This window comes from Bos taurus, chromosome 2, assembly GCF_002263795.3.
Source record: "Bos taurus isolate L1 Dominette 01449 registration number 42190680 breed Hereford chromosome 2, ARS-UCD2.0, whole genome shotgun sequence".
Lineage (NCBI taxonomy): Eukaryota > Metazoa > Chordata > Mammalia > Artiodactyla > Bovidae > Bos > Bos taurus.
In genome coordinates, this window is record NC_037329.1 from 17,306,098 (window position 1) to 17,327,118 (window position 21,021).

The 21,021-nt window shown below is 39.2% G+C and overlaps 1 protein-coding gene across 11 annotated transcripts in view; it reads left to right on the plus strand.

The window, feature by feature from the left end:
* Positions 1 to 21,021, plus strand: part of ZNF385B (zinc finger protein 385B) — a 366,359-nt gene that overhangs the window by 230,213 nt on the left and 115,125 nt on the right. Inside the window, exons 1-2 of one of the 11 annotated variants that reach the window (XM_059876397.1) lie at positions 14,520 to 14,699; positions 17,915 to 18,116. The gene's annotated coding sequence lies outside the window, so the exon portion shown is untranslated. 11 annotated transcript variants of the gene reach the window in all.

Here is a 21,021-nt window from a genome sequence, read left to right on the forward strand (position 1 = left end):
ATCCCATGGACAGAGGAGCCTGGTGAGCTGCAGTCCACGGGGTCGCCAAGAGTCGGACCGGACTGAGCATACACGTGCACATTCCTTTAGGATGAGTAGCTTCATCCTCTCCCATTTCAGAGTAATCTCTCTCAGCCCAAATAAGTTTGGTTCTAGACATGGCTAAGGGGCATCCAGTTGGCAGTAGCCAATGGATATCTGGATATAAAGAGCTGAGGCTTGGGCAGAGGGGCTCTGAGTAGTAGTTACTGGCAGAGACAGTGCCCTGAGAGGCGAGGATGACCCAGTAAGAGGGTGTAGAGGGCCACCAGCAGAAAACCAATGGTAGAACACGAACATCCACATCCACATCCACAGAATCAGAAGAGGAAGAGGAAGCCTCAGAGAAAGGGCAACTTGAATAGAGAGACCAGAGGAGGCCAGGAGAGTCATGTCCCAGAAAGCAGAGCTAAAGAGAAGTTAAAGAAGGAAAGAGGGAGAGAGCAAGAGAAGCAAAGAGCTCTGGGCAAAAGGCATTTCTCTCTCTTATCAACCTGCCTCCTTAACCTGCTTCCTGCACCATCCTCCATTCTTACCCAGCTCTTCTGCACCGTAAGAGGAGATGATGGTTCTTTGTTGCTGTGCATATGTGTTAATGATTTCTGCCATGTGAAAAGAAAATTTCCACCATGTGCAAGTATAACTCTATATTAGCTCCTTTTAGTATCACTTCCATCTATTTTGTTTATAGGTTTTGTGGCTTTTAATGGTATTTTCCTGTAAGTTAGCTATATAATTAATTTAACTCTAATGCGAGTGTTGCAATGGTTCTTATTTTTGTGGTTATCCAGCAGATTTTACCCTTGTTTACTAAGGGATATTTTTCAGTCCACTCTGCTCCTTCTGCAGGATGAAACAGATAAATACATTGCTCAGAGCCAAATAGAAACAGTTTAGATTCTGCTTCTATGAACTTTCTGCTTTGTTGTTTGCACTAAGAGAACTCCTAACAATTTTGAGAAAGATAAACAGAAGTTCATTTTATTGTACTGCATTCTGAACAAGGACAATGCTGCATGTCCAATTTGCATCAGTTTTGGTCTTTATTTTATCTACAAAAAGGTGCAGTGGTTTTTCCCTGAGTAGATTGTGGTGTAGCTATGTTCCATCCACTGCCTAATACAGTTTATATGTAGGATTCAAACCCCTTAACCTAGGCAAGGGTAGTATTTCTATAAAGGACCTTCGTTTTATTAATTTGTATTTGTGCCTTTGGGGCTCCCCTGGTGGTGCAGTGGTAAAGAATCTGCCTGCCAGTGCAGGAGATAGTGATAGTGAGTCGCTCAGTCGTGTCCGACTCTTTGCGACCTCATGGACAGTAGCCAACCAAGCTCCTCCATCCATGGGATTTTCCAGGCAAGAATACTAGAGTGGGCTGCCATTTCCTTCTCCAGCAGATCTTCTTAAACCAGGGGTCAAACCCGGGTTTCCTGCATTGTAGACAGACGCTTTGCCGTCTGAGCCACCAGGGAAGCCCTACCAGTGCAGGAGAGGCAGGTTCAATCCCTGGGTCAGGAAGATCCCCTGGAGAAGAAAATGGCAACCCACTTCAGTATTCTTGAAGGGAGAATCCCATGGACAGAGGAGCCTGGTGGGCTCAGTCCTTGAGGTCACAAAAGAGTCAGACACAACTGAGCAGCTAAACAACAAATTTGTACATATATCCTGGGGAAAGGCTTTGTGGTCAATCTTAAAGATCATTAAAGTAAAGAAGTGATTTTTAAAATCATTCCTTTTGGTTTACAAGGACACAGATAGGAGTAAAAAGTAAGTAAGATGGATCTGATAAAAATGCTATACTTTTTATCAAGTGAATGTTAGATTTCACTATAAAGTCTCTTTTCTATGGCATTTGGTGAGTTTGTTTTGATTGTTTCTTTTCTGTCTGAAGAAACTGAAACATAAAGAAATTAAATATTTTATCCAAAGTTATATAGACATTAGCTCTGAGTGACCTTGGTACTGCTGACACAACTTGGTTTTCCTCCAAGCTTATTTAAAATATTGATGGAGCCCTTGAACGCTTTCTCATTTGTTTTTCTTTTTTTCCTTACATAGTATTGAGTTCTATTTTTGTAACTTCAAAAATTCACACAGCACAGTTGTTAAAAAGTTCAAAATTAGCTTTCTTAAATTTGACTTTAAACCTAAATTTTAGATTTTTAAAAAAGACCCAGCTATATGGCATATGATATAGCTAATGAGTAATGAAGAGTAATATCCATTAGTACTGAGAAAACTGATATAGTTTACTTTTAAGTTTTCTTTTTTTTTTTTAAGAACTGAACCCATCATTTAGAGGTTGTTTAGTTTTGTTTATATTTCTCCTGATAGCTGCTACCTTGACAAAGGTTGGCATATCAACTTGACATTTATCCTTGCAAAAAATAAAAATAAAAATTATATTTTTTATCTGAGTGCTATTGCTTAAAATGTTTACTTCTGGTATTGATAGCCCATTAAAAACTTGAAGATTGAGAAAAGACTTTAACTCAAATATAGTGATAAGGATTAATTTCTGGTATAGATATACTATAAGTTACATGTGTAAAGTCTGAGAAATATTAGGAAAGGATATGAATTAGTCATTGTCTCATTTTCTTTGTCTATAGAGGATCAACACTTACTGGGTTAACATCAATATTTGAGGGCAAAACCTTGAAATATTGACTAAATCTAAATCCTTGCCGTAATATTTGAGACAACCCCAAATCAAATATAATTATAGAAATTCAGACACATTGTCATTACTGAGTTGTCCTGGGAACTTTTATGATGGCTGACTATTTTAAACAAATGATTATCTTTGACAGAGGAAATATAAATGAGAGCCTCATTCAAGAATCTCCTTTTTCATGCCATAATTGGATACCAGACGATGTTCAGATAGGTCATACCAGATCACCAGTAAAGACAGGAAAAGGGGAAAGAAGGACCAGGAAAGCTGAGAGAGAGCAGCAGCGGCAAGGAGGGGATCAGGCAAGCCTGCCCTGGCCTTCCATTCGTGAAGCCTCGGACAAAAATATAGATTGAAGCCCACCTATATCTATCATAAAGTTAAAGATCAAGCCACTGTGCTGCTAAATGAAGTATATTCTGTCCTCCTACCTTTACAAATGTAAATGCATAAAAACCTGAGAAGACCAGGTATTATTTTAGAATTTCTGACGTGTCAAAGTTCTGTACCAGAACATGGGAGCACAAAGTGGATCTGGAGTGTTCACACCACAGTCCCCATGGCCAAGCTCCATCTACATTTCCTGAAAATGAATCTACATGTCCTGAAAGCAGCCATCCAGAGGCCACCTCATGGGGCCCGGATATTGTTGTCCATGACAGAGAGAGACATGGTGGCAAGTCACTCCGAGGCCAGAGCGTGGACATAAGGAATCCCAGGTGCCCACCGTGTGGCTTAGAAGAGGCAGTGGGAGAGTGTAGGCTCCATCTGGGCTCATCTCCTTGCCCCACAGACTTGGGAGAAGCATGGCCGGGGAGGTTGTGTCTGAAGCTGACATAAGCAGGGGATGACCTGGATTTATTCCAGTACGTATACTCCTGCTGTATACATCTGTGAGGGGTAGCATTGGCAAAGTATCTAATACTGTATTCTTAAAACTCCGTTCAAGTATATAAACATACTTTAAAGGTCATAGATATATATTTCCTACGTAACCTTGTAATTGTCTATACAAGACCACGTGACTCTCTGTTCTGTTATATTCTGGGAAGCAGTTTAGTGCCTAAGAGCATAAAGCTCTTGTTTTAGCTCTTTCAAGCTAAAACAAGGCTCTGAATTGTGCCTTGGTTTGAATCCTGTGTTGTCCCTTTCCTGGTGTGGAGCCCTGGGCAGAATGCTTCATCTGCTGAGTAGAGGTAATAAAATCTTCCTCTAGGATGGTAGTGAAAGTACATGAGGTTAAAGTCTTTAAAAGGCCTAGATCAAGTAAGTGCTCAATAGATCACAGTGCTGTCATCATCGTCATAATCACTGTCGTTATTTTTACAGCTGTTATTTCTTACAGTGTATAACTATTGAGATGACCTTGGGCAAGTCATGTAACCTCAGAACCTCAATTTCTTCATACATAAAATGAGGTCTTTGGAGCAAAGGATACCTAAGGTTCTGTCTAGTTAAGACAAGGGACGTTTTGGAGTTCTTTCTTCTTCAGTTTACATTAAACCTGAACTTGACCTCCAGGCTACATTGTAAATTGTTAACAGATGCTATCTACTCTGCATATAGTATCACGATATAAGCTATTTTAAATAGTCTGATATTGAAAATGTGAATCTTTTGTAAAATCTGCAAAACCCTGGATTCAGTGTATAGTTTATGAAACAAGTACTTGTGATTCATTGTAGCATTCCTTTATTCACTGGCTCTTCTAGTACATTAAAAATCACATTTGATTTACAAAAGACATTGAGTTTGCCTGCAACTTTTCAGGAACATATGCAGATATTTTAAATCTCTTTGAATCACAGAAGCCTTTGAGAATTGATTAGCTCTGATTCAATTCTCCCAAAAAGGAGCATGGTTGCAAATATTTGCATATAATTTTTTTGGGGGGGGTCCATGGATCCTAATTTAAGAATCTCTGGCATAAAGCCAAAATAAGAACAAAATGGAATGTGCTAAGGACATTGGAGGCATTTTTGAAATTGGACCTAAAGACACCTGGCCCTTTCCAGGATGAGAGCAAGAGAGGACTAACATTTATGAAGGCATCCTCCATGACAGACACTGTGCTAAGAATTTTATGTGTGTTGTGTTGTTCTTCCCTTTCCAGGTGTAAAAAAGATAGGTATTATTTCTGATGAGAAAACTGAGGTTCAGATAGTATGCAGTTCTCCAAAGTCACATTGCTAGTAAGTAGCAGAAGCAAAATCTAAACTGGAGTCTGACTCTAAAGCTACTGTGCATGCTCATTCGCTTCAGTCGTGTCTGACTCTTTGCAACTCCATGGACTGTAGCCTGCCAGGCTCCGCTGTCCATGGGATTTTCCTGACAAGAATACTGGAATGGGTTGCTATGCTGTCCTCCAGGGGATCATCCCAGCCCAGAGATCGAACCTGTTTCTCCTGTGTCAGTGCATTGCACGTGGATTCTTGACCCACTGAGCTATCAGGGAAGCCCAGCACCATGATAAAGGCCCTAAATTCCTTCACATCTCTCCCCAAGCTCCTAAATCTTTGTGAAAGAGAAAATCACAAAAATGCAGAGATTTGTCTTCCTTGGTGAACTTGTTAGAAGGGAATGCCCTAAAACAGCTCCATGTTGACAGCCAATTCTTCCCTCTCCCATGCTTCTGTGCTGGCTCACTGGAGCTGGCCTGACTTGCAGGAGTGCTGAGCTGCTATTGAGAAGAGGTGGGGCCTGTGAAGAGCTGAGCATTCTCTTGACTGGATGTGACTCAAAAGTTCTGATCCCCTACGTGCCCCAGCAAAGGTTTCAGCTGACATCCTGTAAAAGAGTTGTCAGCCCAAGAGCAGAGAAGTGGCCTGTCAGACTCAAAATGTCCCACTTGCCAAGTCTCACATGAGAAAAGTGAAGACAGGCCCCATTTGGAAAAGAAGAGCTGCTTTCCAAGAGATTTATTACATAAGGGTCATGTTGCAAAACATGTGCTGTGCTCAGGAGACTCAACTCCTTGATTCATTCACATTTCACAAGATAGCTAATTAATCTCTTTAAAGCAGAGGGACTAGATGGCAGAATAAATGAAAGGCCTTATATGAATGCCAAAACAACCTGAGGCTTATTGGAATCCTGCCTTGGTTCTATAACCTGGTGTTGAACTTTCTTCATAAACAGCCTGACCCTACACTGTACAGAAATCACTGAGATTTGTACACTTAAAATCTTTATGTATCAGGGTGAGATCTGTATCTTCATTTCTAACCTGTCAAAATGGAACATTCTTGGTAAGGTGAAAAGCACACTGGCAAATCCATTTTTGGTTTCAAGTCATTTTAAGATAGGCTGTCTTATCACCTCTGACTTCATAGTATGTCCTAGAAAATCACGCTGTTTTCATAGTGATACTAGAAGCACAATGAGATTTGGTATTTGATTTAGATTTTCCTTATGATTTTCCACATGATATGGAATTGCTTCATGAAATCACTTGCTGCTAAGCATTTCAGAACTTTATTTGGTAGTAATGAGAAGAAAAAAAAACTATACTTTAAAATGTTTGGGAGTGAAATGGGCATAGTTAGAAGTAGCTGACATCTAATATGTTATTTTTCTGACTTGGTATGTATGGTACAAGAGGTTTTCTACTAGTGTAAAGAAGGTACCTCCTCTTTACATCAGTGAGGCAGCATAGCTTAGTGGTTAAAATAGCAACTCTGGAACCAGACTCAGAGGGTCTGAGTCCCAGCTATGCTGCTCACCTGCTTTGTGACCTTAAGCGAGACACTTTAACTAGGATGGCTACCATTCTTCTCTCTTAACATCATCTCCATATCAATCAGTGGGTCCCCTAATTTTTGTGGACTGAAGATCCTTGTGTCCCAATAAATGGAATGTGTACCAAGTATTTGGTAGATTAAATAAATGCCATGGCTCGTGCATATCCAACATACTCTTGCCAAATATATATCAGCCCTGTGGTGATAATGAAATATGGGCAGACCTTGTTCTATTGCACTTGGCTTTATTGTGCTTAAAACATAATATTGTTTTCACAAATTGAAGGTCTGTGGCAACCCTGTGTCAAGCAAGTCTGTCCAGGCCATTTTCCCAATAGCATTTGCTTACTTTGTGTCTCTGTGCCACATGTTGGTACTTGCACAATATTTCAATCTTCTTAAATTATTATTACGATTTATTATGATGACCTGTGATCAGTGATCTTTGATGTCACCACGATGACTCACTGAAGACCCAGGTGATGGTTTGCATTTTTTAGGAATAAAGTATTTTTAATTAAGGTATATACATTGTTTCTTTAGACATAAGACTTTCACACTTAATAGACTAAATATAGTGTGAACATAACTTGTATATGCATTGGGGAACCAAAAAAAAAAAATCATGTGACTCACTTTATTGAGAAATTTGCTTTATTGTGGTAGCCTGGAGCTCAACCTGCTGTATCTCTGAAGAACGTCTGTGCCTTTATTCGAATGTTACTGACTTCATGATAGTATTGCATATAATCAATGAATACTAAGGGGAAAATGTGGTAATGATATGTGAGGAGTTCTTCAAACCATTTGGTTCTTGAAAAGTGTGATCATGCTTGAAAAGGCTGGAGAAATATAGCCATTCATTCATTTAAGATATGTTTTGAATGCCTACCACAGGCCTGGCACTGCTCTAGAAGCTGGGAATAGAGCACCTAGAATACAGTTGTTGCTCTCACGGAGCCCGTATTCTAGTGAAAGGAGATACTGAACCAGAACCCAAATAGGATGAGATTATCTTAGAGACATACGTGAATGGAGTAAATAGAACAGAACAGCGTAACTGAGGGAAGGCCTTGCTGAAGTCCTCAGTCGTGTCTCTGCTGCACTGAGACACAACTGAGTTGGGAGAAGAGAGCTCCACACTGAGAGAACAGAAGAGGTAGAAGCTTTGAGATAAGAATGAGTTTGCCACGTCTGGGAAAGAGAACGCAAGTGTAGAGATGGGGGAGAGGGGTGGTAAAGAGAGGTGATACAGGCTGGTTTTAGAAATAAACAGGGGCTTAATCGTACAGTAACTACAGGCCATGGTAAGGTGTTTATTTTATTCAAAGTGCAGTGAGGAACCGTTATGCACTAGGTAACACAATTTGTAGTTTTAAATATTTGTTTGGCTGTTGCGTAGAGAACCAAGTATCGGCGTACCTCAGTTGTCTCAGAAAGATCTGTTAAGAGCCCTCAGTTGTAGTCCAGGTAAATGTTGATGACTTGGACGAGAAGGCAGCAACATGTAGAAAGACTTGCAGTACATGCTGGAGGTAGGAGTAACAAAGCTTGTTAATAGTTTGGATGTAGTTAGTGAGTGAAAGGAAGAACCAAGAAATCAAATGCAGGCAGCCCTCCATATCCCTGGGTTCCACATCTGTGGATTCAGCCAACCACTGATCAGAAATATTCTTTAAAAAAAAAAATTACAGTAAGTTCCAAAAAGCAGAATTTGAATTTGTTGTGGGCTGTCAACTATTTACATAGCATTTACATTGTTTTAGATTTTATAAGTAATCTAGAGATGATTCAACGGAGAAGGCAATGGCACCCCACTCCAGTACTCTTGCCTGGAAAATCCCTTGGACGGAGGGGTCTGGTAGGCTGCAGTCCATGGGGTCACTAAGAGTCAGACACGACTGAGTGACTTCACTTTCACTTTTCACTTTCATGCATTGGAGAAGGAAATGGCAACCCACTCCAGTATTTTTGCCTGGAGAATCCCAGGGACAGGGGAGCCTGGTGGGCTGCTGTCCATGGGGTCGCAGAGAGTCACACACGACTAAAGCAACTTAGCAGGAGCAGCAGCAGAGATGATTCAAAGTTTACAGGAGGGTGTACACGCAGGTTATATGAAAATAGTACAGCATTATAAAGAGTACCCATGGATTTTGGTATCAAGCAGAGCAGGTACCAAGAGACAGCTATATTTTAAGGTCTTGCTAATGTCCTGTCTTCACAATGAACTGTCTGCAGCCATTCTAACCCCTGTTTGTCTCTCCTTTCTGTATCACAGTTGTTTTTTTGAGCTCATAATCAGCTCCAGGTGCTTAGGATACATTGTTGTTCAGTCACTAAGTCCTGTCCAACTCTTTGCGATCCCATGGACCGCAGCACACACGTCTTCCCTGTCCTTCACTATCTCCTGGAGTTTGCTCAAACTCCTGTCTATTGAGTCGGTGATGCTATCTAACCATTTCTTCTTCTGCTGCCCCTTCTCCTTTTACCTTCAGTCTTTCCCAGCATCATTGTCCTTCCCAGTGAGTCAGCTCTTCACATCAGGTGACCAAAATATTGGAACTTCACCTTCACCATCAGTCGTTCCAATGAATATTCAGGGTTGACTTCCTTTAGGATTGACCAGTTTGATCTCCTTGTAAACAGAACAAAGACCCGTGCCCTGTATCTCTTCTGTACTTCTCTATCAGCGCTTGTAATTAACACAAAATGTTTTGTGTCTTTGCATTAGTCTAATTATTTCAGATACATTATTTTTGCTTTCCAAATAGATGGTCAACTTCTTAAGGACCAGGGACCTCAAGAACGTCTAGCTCAGTGCTGGAGGCAGCAAAAAGGAAGAGTGAAAATGTCTTTTTTCATAGGCAACTTCTTGTTTATAAGCTGCCTACTTTAAATAAATTTGTGGGAATCCAAAATTGCCATTCAGATAATTGGAAAAGCAATCATTTTTCCATTAAAAAGGAATTATTTACTCACTCAAGAGTTAATTTAAAATAACTGACTCCCCTAATGAATGTAATTAAAAGTTTGTTAACAGGTCATTATGTATTTGTTAGGAGATGTGGTAAAGGAACTGAAGCTAGAGTATCAGGGGCCATAGTCAATTTTAAATTATGTGAAATGAAGACAAAGGAGCTGAAATTTAGAGCTGTAAGTAAAAAAGAAAATAAGTTATGATTTCTAAAAATTCAAGCGTATAGACGGATTTATAGAGAGGACTTCCATTTTCTAAATTTACAGTTTATAATTGACAGTTAAAATTTGTCTCTAACCAGATCACATTCATTCTAGCAATGAAGGTTAATCATTTGAATACACAAGAAAACAGGCTTTTGGTTACAGCTTTCTGAGTGTAAGAATGAAACAAAATTCATGGTTTTCTGTTTTGTATGGAAGAATGAGCATTTTCATAAACACAGGATAATGACTGTTTTTCAAGACTCCTTATAATATTGATGGCATTGAGTTGCTATTGCTGGGGTAATATTCTAACACCTTTGTGGGTTAATCAACCTTTTGAGAACTATCCCAGGAATCCAGTGACCATCTATCACTTTGTTTCTGTGAAAAATGCTTCTGAGTTCTAGAATACTAACTTTAAACCCAAGGTCAGGAACACACCCCAGTTATTAGGAGTCCTCTTATTTCTGTAATTTTCATAATCCATTTACTCTTTGGAGACCATCATAATTATCAATGAGAAAGAAAACTTTTAATCAGGTGGTATACAGTAGCACAGTTCTTATAATGAGAATGTAGATATTTCTTTTACCTCATTCATTCATTTAACACATTTATTGAGTGCTTCTGTGGACAAGGAACTATAGGCAAACAGCAGTGAGTCAAGTCTGCTCTCTAACCAAGAAGAGCTTATAGCTCCTTGGGGAAGAAGACGCATGTACAATGCATCTTAAATGTAGAATGTAGAATGTCTTAAATACCATTAGGAAAGTGTAGATGAAACGTATTGCAGGTTCAGAGGAGAGCAAGATATTTCCTTCGTATGGAAGTGGGAAGACCTCCTGAAAGAGAGTATTTAAAATGCCACTTGAAAATGGAGAGGATTTGAAAGGGGACAGTGAAGAAAGGGCATCCGGGGAAGCATGGCAGCATAAACAAAGCAATGGAACTAAGAAAGTGTGTTTGTACAAGGCCCGTGCTTCATGCAGTGGACACTTCTGGAGCGATTACCAGGTATAAGACACTGCCTGAGGAGCCAGAGATAGAAAACTGAGACTTAGTGTTTGTCCTTAAAGAATAATTCAGTTTAACATTAAAAGTGTGAGTAAGGAGTTGGTTTTCAGTTAAGCTTGAGGATGCCGCTGAATGCTGAACTGAGGTGCTGGGGTTGTATTCTGCAGCAATGGCTTTGGGGATGATGATAATAATGCTTATTATTCACTAAGTCCTTCAGGGTTCTTTGCACTTTAAGAATTTACATGCATTATTTCCTTCTGGTCTCCTCATGAGATATGATTACTCTTTTATTCCTACTTGTCAGCTGAGAAAACTGGGGCTTAGCCAGTTAATTCCTTTAATGTTGCCAGCTGGTAAGTATCAGAGTAGGGATTTGAACAGGTGTATTGGATTTCAAAGCCCATAACTCACTGAATTGAGTCATGGAAGATATTTGAATAGAAAAATGATTGATTTGAACTACCCTTCTTAAGAATTCAGTTGACTCAGTGGGACCACAATGATTAAAGGATTGTAGTGAATAGCTTATGAGAACCTAAATGGAGGTATTAAGTAATGGGTATAAAAAGGGGAAGGAAGTGAAAGAGCTCATAAAGGTAACTACTTAATTCAGGAGCAGTGAAGAGGAAACAGTCAAATAGAGCCTCAAGTTTTAGCATCTGTGGTACCTGGAAGACTCATGGTGCCAGGCAGTGAAATAAAGACCACCAAAGGAGAGAAGTCTCTTGGGGAAGTAGTGGGGATTTGCGAAGTGAAGGAATAGTAAGAAAAAGAAAAAGTGAAAATGGAAGTGTAGGCTGCTCTAAAAGAAGTTAAAAATTAAGGGGAAAGAGAGTAGTTAGTAGACTAAGCAGCTAACAAGAATGAGGAACGTCTTTGTTTTCCTAAAGAATGGAATGACTAAAGAAAAATGGTGACTGATGAACTAAGATCTTGGAATCGCTGCAGCTGCATTAACTCAAGGGCACAAACAATGGGTTAGCAGATGAGGGATCCTTGGTGCCTCCTTCAGATTCATCCAGACTCTTCCAATCCTTTAGATCACCACTGAAACCCTATCTCTGTGTTAATAAATAAGTCTGTATGTCTCCCATGGGCTTTCCTGGTGGCTCGGTGGTAAAGAATCCGCCTGCCAAGCACGAGATATGTGTTTGATCCCTGGGCTGAGACAATCCCCTGGAAAAGGAAACGGCAGCCTCTCAAACACCTGGGAGATTTCCATGGACAGAGGAGCCTGGCAGGCTACAGTCCAAGGGGTCACAAAAGAGTTGGACACTACTCAGTGACTAAACAACAATCTCTCCTATAGTTTTCCCTGCAGAGGCTTAGATGTTCCTTATCTCTTTCTCCTGTTGCTTTTGGTACCTACGTGCATGGATCAGTGGATCTCAAACATCAGAGTGCTTCCAGATCTCTTGGAGGGCCAGTTAGAACACAGATTGCTGGATCCCACCCCAAGCATTTGTGACTCTGCAGATCTGGGATGAAGTCAGGATTTGCTCTGTTTACAAATTCTCAGATGATACTGATGTTGCTGATCTAGGGACCACATTTTATATTACTACTACTGAACTAAATTAAGGACCTATGAGAGGTACAAATAAAGAATTTGGGGAACCTTACAGTGGACTAGTGTGCAAGATCTGGAAATGTTCTAGAAAAATACTCTTCAGGTATGATTGGTTGTTGTTGTTCAGTCACTCAGTCGTGTGTAACTCTTTGTGACCCCCATGGACTGTAGAATGACAGGCTTCCTTGTTCTTCACTATCTCCTGGAGTTTGCTCAAACTCATGTCCATTGAGTCAATAATACTATTCAACTATTTCATCCTCTGTCACCCCCTTCTCCTCCTGCCCTCAATATTCCCCAGCATCAGAGTCTTTTCCAGTGGGTCAGCTCTTTGCATCAGGTATTGGAGCTTCCATCAATTTTTTATGGAATGCTCCAATACTTTATTCCATCAAAGTATTGGAGCTTCAGCTTCAGCATCAGTCCTTCCAATGAATATTCAGGGTTGACTTCCTTTAGGATTGACTGGTTTGATCTCGTTGCAGTCCAAGGGACTCTCAAGAGTCTTCTCCAGCACCACAGTTGAAAAGTATCAATTCTTCAATGCTCAGCCTTCTTCATGGTCCAACTCTCACATCCGTACCTGACTACTGGAAAAACCCTAGCTTTGGCTATAGGGGCCTTTGTTGGCAAAGCGATTGTCTCTGCTTTTGAATACACTGTCAGGCATGATTTAAGATTAGGCAGAAAAAGAATGAAATGTTTTGTCTAGCTTCATGAAAGAAAAATAATTTAAATGAAACATCAACATAATTGCTACAAGTAAAGAGTTTTCTTAGGAGAGGTATATCATAAAATAAAAAATAAAGTGAAAACCACAGCAGTGACTATAATTTTATTTTAATCCTAAAGAACTAAGTATTATCTGAGTAAGAAGTCCACAATTATTATTTAGGGGAAAGTAAGTATAGGGCTAGCATACTGTGTTCCTTTTAGAGTCCTATGTTGTTGTTATTCATAACAACTGAGGCCAAGAGATATGTGCCATTTCCAAGAGCTGGTTTTATAATTACCAACTTGATTGCTGCGTCTAATTATTCCCTTGGGTTTACCTGTCCCTGATCGTTACCGTGCAGATCTGACTTAAGTAGATACACCAAATCTCTGAATTTGGGTAGGTGTAATTTGTCCTGTACATCATTACTAAAGTATTCGCCATGGTTGGCAAATGTGCTACAAGTTGCACAATGAAAGGTGCAAAATCCTTCCTGACGTTGCAAACATCAGTCATTTTTAGTTTCTTTCATTCAGCCAAACACTCACTAAGCTAATGAAACAGTATCAGTGACCATCACCTTGCTGCTGCTGCTAAGTCGCTTCAGTCGTGTCCGACTCTGTGTGACCCCATCCCTGGGATTCTCTAGGCAAGAATACTGGAGTGGGTTGCCATTTCCTTCTCCAATGCATAGAAGTGAAAAGTCAAAGTGAAGTTGCTCAGTCGTGTCCAACTCTTAGCGACCCCATGGACTGCAGCCTACCAGGCTCCACTGTCCATGGGATTTTCCAGGCAAGAGTACTGGAGTGGGGTGCCAAAGCAAAATAACCATTTGGTCATAGCCACACTGGGTAACCTGACATATCAGAAGCCTTATTCTTCTGATCGTATGGTCAGAGGTCACTAGAGGGAGAGTAGAATTAGTTAGATATATGAATAAATATATCATTTTAGTTTCAAGCCTACACAACTGTTAGTTTCATTATGATAATTCTCCCATATAAGTGAAATTAGATTTTTGAGTTGAAATGCATAAATATCCCTATTAATGGCATCCACATCAAATTATCTGCTTTAGTCTTTTTAAATTATACATTGTGAATATTTAGTTTAAACCTAAAATTCCACAGAAAAGGAAACAAATTTTCTGGATCTAATGGTATGCAAATAAATTATTCAGGACTGGCAGAATATAAGTCAAGTTCATATTTTGAGAACATTTTCCTTTTTTAAATAAAAAGCAATTTCAAAATAAAGATTTAGTTGCCCACCTAGAAAAGAAAAAAAAAAAAACAACAGTCCTTTCAAGTCAGAGTGATACTAAAAATTCCAAATTGTTGCAATAAGTACATATTCTAAGAGAATTAAATTGCTTTGTTGGAAAGGATAGGTGGGTGTCAGATGATTTGGTTTAATTTTTACCATAGCAGAGTGGTAGTTACTGAGTAGCTGGGAGATACTCAGAAAAATTACAGGAAAGAAAGTAAGTGTCAGTCTTTTAGGATATATTTGGTTCAGTGTCGTCAGAAGATAGTCTGCCCTCTCCCTGGAATCAAGTTGCAAACCTCAATAGTAATTAGAGCTAAGCGGCAATTGCAGGACGTATGATTTGTCCAGACGCACTGTGTTGGCTGTTTCCTAGCACCATATTTCATGGGAGCACAGGTTGAAATGATGAAATTATTTATCTCTCAGTCTACTACCTCATACAGTGCTCGAGTGCAGAAGTGAACGTGAATTGTAATCTTAAAAACCAAGGTAAGCATTGCCGACTGATCTGCCTTTACACCTTTGGGAACTTTTTCATGAAAAATATGACCAGAACCCTTTCTCTCTCTCTTTCCTATTATCTTCAAGAAGTATATTTAAGCAGATGATTGTACATGCTCAAGAATTCACATTGAGATTGATAGAATAGTGTCTGGTAGCCTGTAATAAAATTGAGTAACGTGGGTGATTTGTATGTTGTCACAAGATTTTTATGATAGGCACATTTCAAACTTTTAATGTTCCATCTAGTTTAAATATAAACTCAATGGCTTCATGCTTATTTAGACCATTGAGCATAGCAATCTCTCTGGAAACCAGGTAAGTTTAACTCCTCAAGAGGCACTGTTGTCTGTCATGAGAATAAATGTATTTTGTATGGATACAATAGACATTTGTGAAATTCTCCTTTTTGTTTTAGTATTACCACTTCAGTCCACCTCACCTAAAAAATCCCTTTTCTTTCAGTTTTGTCATGTTTTAAACATGAATTAATACTACTATTAGGAAAGAGCTTAGAACCTCTTGGTGGGAGGAAGGTGTTTTTATCTCATTGTCCCCAGCAGGATTTCAAGTAGTTTGGGAAGTAAAAGAGCGTCAGCTTCTTTTATTCTACCTCACTGGTAGATTAGGGGTATAAACACTGAGGGTTCGATAGACTCTTGCTAAAAAATGAGTGGATTAAGACCAACATGTATTACTCTTTCCAAGGTCCTAGAGACCCGGTGTTATGGGAACTCTTAGTAGATACTATTGCTCAGTGTCCCTTTTGCTATTATGTTAGTACCTGATTTGGCAAGAAAATTTTTTCTAGCTCTGGGTCCATAATTGGCTTTGTTTTGTATATTTGCTTTGTCATGGAATCATTTATCCCTGAGGATCATTTTTTCATCAGGAAAACATGGGATAATTGTAATCCATGTAACAGTTTATAAGTCTACTTGATATACTTAAAAGTACTTTGTCCCTCTCAATGAAAAGTTATAGTATTTGTATAACCCAAGGCACATGGTGAATTTCTGTAAAAATGTATCATTAAATTCTGTGTTAGATTTAAGTTCTCAACTTGCGCCATTCTGTCATGTGGGTGGCAGATAATATCGTGTGAGCACATGTAAAAAGATCCTCAGTTGTTGCAACGGACACAACGGCTTTTGACATAGTTGGAGATACAGCCTTAATTGTTTTGTCTTGTTATGGGGACAAATTCATCCTGATATTGGCAACATCTTGCTATTAATCTTTTGATTTATAGAAGCAAATATTGACCATGAAATTAATGTGCTTCAGCTGCAAAATAAGGCAAATGACAAATTTTACGAGCTCTTTCTAGTTTTCTGGCAGTATTGCAGTGAGAGAGAGAGAGAGAGAGACAGATATGAAAGAGAGAGATAGGCACATACATACACAGAGACAGAGACAGAAAATTTCAGAGACATTAGAGAGCTAAGAGAGATGATGTGAGAGGCAGAAAAGATAAACAGATGGGATGGGGGTGCCTAGAGAGACAGAGCAAAGTCAGAGAAGAGAACAACAGAGGAAGTGGGTGTTAGGGAAAAAAAGAGACTCAAGTCAGTCAAGGTTTGGAAATAGAGATTGTGCAATTTGGGAACTTTGGATTCTTTTGCATTTCTTTAACTAAAACTTCAACATGCTTTGTCATATTGAATGCATGGAGCACCAGATCCATTTTTAGGAATGTTTACTTTCCATTTGTGTCCTTTAAAGCAAAGGGAGCTTTAAAAGGCTGTTTGAAGTTCAGAAGCGACCAAGAGTCAAAACAAATATTCTTCTAAAAGAAAATATTTCCATTCCTTTGTTGCCTTAGAAAGCAAATCATTGAAAAGGAAAGTGATGAGTGCTGTAATTAAATTCCCTACTTTCCGTGTGGCTCCTTATTAAAAGAGCGTTATGTCTTTGACTTCCGGTGTTCACTGGGGGAGTGAGAAGGAGTCCTTTGGGAAGCCAGAAAGAAATTCCAAAGAATGAAAGCAGTATAAAGGTACAGGATAAACATAATACCCAGGGACAGTCAGAGTCATTTACAGTGCGTCACTGCCAGTGCAGAAACTCCTTGGGCTCTCACCAGAGGACCTTATCTGATGCTGTTTTGCATATCACTTGTGCCCCAGAAGCTGCCTGCATGACTGAAGCAAGTAGCATCAATCTCTAGGATGTCCGGACAGTGGCACAGTTCCAAGAAATCAGGCCAGGGGTTTGCCATTCTGCTCAGTACTAGAGATGCTTTGGAGAGCGAGCGTCCCCTGGGTCAGAGGATTCCCTGTGTTTCTCGGGATAAGGGTGTCTCCCAGTTGCCCAGCTCCTTTGTTTGAAGGACTTAGATGCCCTGCTTAACTAGGTTGTTCCTGCTCACTCAGTTTTGGCCTCGATCTCCTTCATTCTATACAGATTTCTGCCAAATAATTGAAGATGACAAAGAAGTAAATCATTTTAGGAGTGAGATGTTGGGAAATTCCAAATAGGGCATTGGTGCCAATTCTAGTCCACTTGGCAAAATCCAGCCAGACTTACCACTCTTCCTTCCCGGTCCAAATCCCCCTCATCCTTTTCCCTATGCTAACCTCACTGTTGCCACATTGCCCTGTTTCTGCTCACCCTATCCCTTGCACGGCCAGGTTTAGTCACCCCTACCGGTTTCCACAGGGATAGAACGGTGGCTTTCATAACTGCTTACACAGGTGGAATACTTATACCGCCAGGTGGAAGCCATCTCTTCTGCGCCTGGATAAAAATGGCTTCCGGCTGATAGAGGACCAAGAGGGGCCTCGTCCGTGATGGTCACCATGATTATAATCCTCCGCTAGAATTTTTTTTCTGAATTCTCTTCAGTGTATTATAATTATGGCAGCCATGACATATGCATGCAAAAAGGGAACAAGATTTTAGTGCAGTTTTTACTGTTCTCTTTATTCCCAAATTGTGTTTTCTAGGGGCCTGTTAACTTTTTTTTTTAGTATGGGCACCGGGTTTTGAATAGCTTTGAAATGTTTGGTTAATAGTTAAGCTAAGGAAACCTTTTTTTTTTTCCTACCAAGGTGGAAGTAGAGAACACCGGCAGAACAAATATTAACTCTGTTTCTTTAAATCAAGCAAGCTTCTGGGAGAAAAATATCTTTTAAAAAGGGCAATTAAGTAAATCATTATTCTTTTCTTTTCCCCTCTTTGGCCTAAACACTGAATGCAAGGACTGAAATTCTCTGAAACTGGAGGGCAAAACATTTTGTGTCCTGGAGCTATAGAATTTGTAGCAGCAGCTCGGCGTGTGGACCTCCTGAGTTGCTGTTTGCAGCCCCTTCAGGCGGGCCCATCCTGTGAGCTGCAGAGGAGAGGCCTAACATAGAGCCAGAGGCCGCAAGGCCCCGCTGCTTTGATCTGTTCCAATAGAAGGTTAGTTGCCACTCTTTGGAAAAATGTGTCTTTTCAGATAGAATTTTTGTAGCAATTCTGCCAGAAATGCAGTATAAAAACTACCAGCAGAAATGTGTGTACCTCCTATATGCAGCTATTTTAATTAGTTATATTGATCCAAGCAATATGATTTAAAGCATAGTTTGAATGGGTTTTGTTGTTCACTTCTTTCCCACTCATTGGGAATATTAAAATAATTATTTAAAATTAGGTGTTGTAACCAATCTTCTGCTGCTCTTTAAAAGGGGAAGAAATGTTGGCTCTTGGCCACACTGGCTTTTCTCTTTTACTTAATTTCTTCCATTATTCATACTAATAAAGCCATTAAAATTAAAATCTCATTTAAAAATGAGTGCTTCTACATTTCAGTCTATATACAAAAACAAAACAGCCTGAATACTAATCTATTCTAATTTGTAAAAAATGTAAAGACTTCAGTATATGATTCCTGTACATCTTTGTACAGACAAATATTCAAAACAGTGTCTCTGGGCAATGAGCTCTAAATTCTACCATTAAACAGTTACCATGCTGGATTAATTTCTCCTAATCCCATTTTCCTCATATAAGATGAAGGATAGACTCCTAAATTGTTTCCTGCTAAGAATTTATGGAATATAGTTCTTCTAGAAATATTCAGCAGTTTGAGAAACATAAGTTGTCTTTCCTAGGAAAGTCTGTATTTTTAGGAAAGTTTCTAAAATAAGTCATATTGCCAGTAGGTCCCTAGCATGCCATAAAGGGAGAGCAAGGAGTTCCTTGGTATCCTGTAACCGAAAAAGGCGTCAGACCTCATGAAAGCATCTTGACGCCATAGACAGGAGTCACTGGGCAAACGGAGCTCAGGACCATCTCTCTACGTCTTTTTTTGCCAGAAAATTTCGTCAGGCTACTGACCTCCCAATCCAGTCTCGACCTCAGACAATTTTAGTAAAGCCCTGTCTGGAGATAATTTTGGCCTCTCTAAAGACTTAGTAATTTAGGAATGAAGCATATGACATTCCCTTTTGATAAGTCAGGTGTATTAAAAACTATTTCAAAAACCTTGACAAAGCACCTGTCAGAACTCTGTTTTCCTTTGTGTTTCCTTTTTAGTGTGGTCAGGCTAATCATAGTGGGTTACAATGGAAGAGCACTGTAACCCAGGAAAAACTTATTTAAATTAGCTTAAGAAGACAATTGGTTTTTAAGACTTTTTTGTGAATTAGTTGTCTTCTTTACTTAAATTCTGTAATTCTCAGATTTTTTGATGCTGCTTTGAAAAAGGATTGCAGCTAATGAAGTATGTCACGCATTTAATCAAATTATATTTTGTACTCTGTAGTACATAAATCTTCCTGATATTTTTTCAGTGTTTAAATATAAGATGTTCAGTGCATGGACAAAATACTCAGATATAAATGAACCACCCCTGAGCTGTACGTACTGTTTTGCTACACATCCAAAAAGTCATCCGTTGCATCTTAGTACAAGATTCATCATCTTGTGTAGAAGCTGGCATATTACTGCTAAACCCAGAGGACACTGTGGCTTAAAATCTATCATGATGTGGCTTCACTGCTGTTCTGTGATGCAGCACTTCATTATTGCTTATAAACTTCAAGGTGGTACTCAGAAGGATTTATTTTTAAACTCACCGTTCTGCCAGGATGCTGCTACTATTGAAGCACTTTGGAGGGAAGCCTGAGCGGCCCCAAGGGAGATTCAGGCAGAAAACTGCCAACTGTCAGGATTTTAAAGACCCAGCGTTCTAAGATACACATTTTTTCTCTTTGGCATCACTGGATTCTATGTCAGTCTCCTCTATCCACTTATGAAATTCATCAAGGAAGCATCAATATTAAAGGGAACTTTTATTTTCTCACAAATTATTTTGAGCAAAATCAAGCTGGTGGTAGAAAAAAATAACTTAAAAAAACTTATTTATCCTAAAAGTATGCAGACTTGACAGTATTTGAAGATGTTCTTATGGAGGAATTTTTCCTGTATGTATCAAAGTAGTTTACTAAAATTAATAACATCGAACACATTACTTTTTAAAAATGTCTATTGAAATGTAACATATAGAAAAGTGCACATACTGTAAATGTACAGTTGAATGAATGTACACAGACATGCACGCCTGGGAAACAGAACTAAACGGAACATCCCCAGCATCCCGGAAGACCCTTTCATACTCCTGTCCAGTCACCACACCCTAACCTCGTCCTACTCTTCCTATAAGAATACCCAGGACTCTAACAAACAGCATAGACTAGTGTTGCCTGATTGTGTACTTTAAATAAACGCTACCATACAGCATGTTGATATGCTTCTTTATTTTAGTTCTTTTTCTCAGCATGACATTTACAAGGTTTATTTGTTGTTTCATATCACCATGTACCATTTTTTCTTATTTTTTCTTATTGCTATATTCCATTATGTGAATGTTAGGTTATGTGAAGATACCAGAATCATTCTTTTTATTGTTAATGGGTTAATTGTGAATTTTCAGTTTGGGAGTATTATATACAGTATTGCTATGAATATTCTTGTACAGATCATTTCTATTAGGTATATACTTAGAATTGCTGAGTCACAGCGTAAGCGTGTATTCAGTTTTAGTAGACATTGCTAAATCATTTTTCAACATAATTATAAAAATTTACACAACAAATAAGAGTTCTAGTTGTACCATATCCTCCTCAGAACTTGATAATCTTCTTTCTTCATTGTAACCATTGAAACAATGGTTACAACAAACATTGTAACAATGGTTACAATGAGGTATGAATAAATATCTCATAGTTTAATGAATATCCCTAAGGTCAGGAAGCAACAGTTAGAACTGAACATGGAACAACAGACTGGTTCCAAATAGGAAAAGGAGGACGTCAAGGCTGTA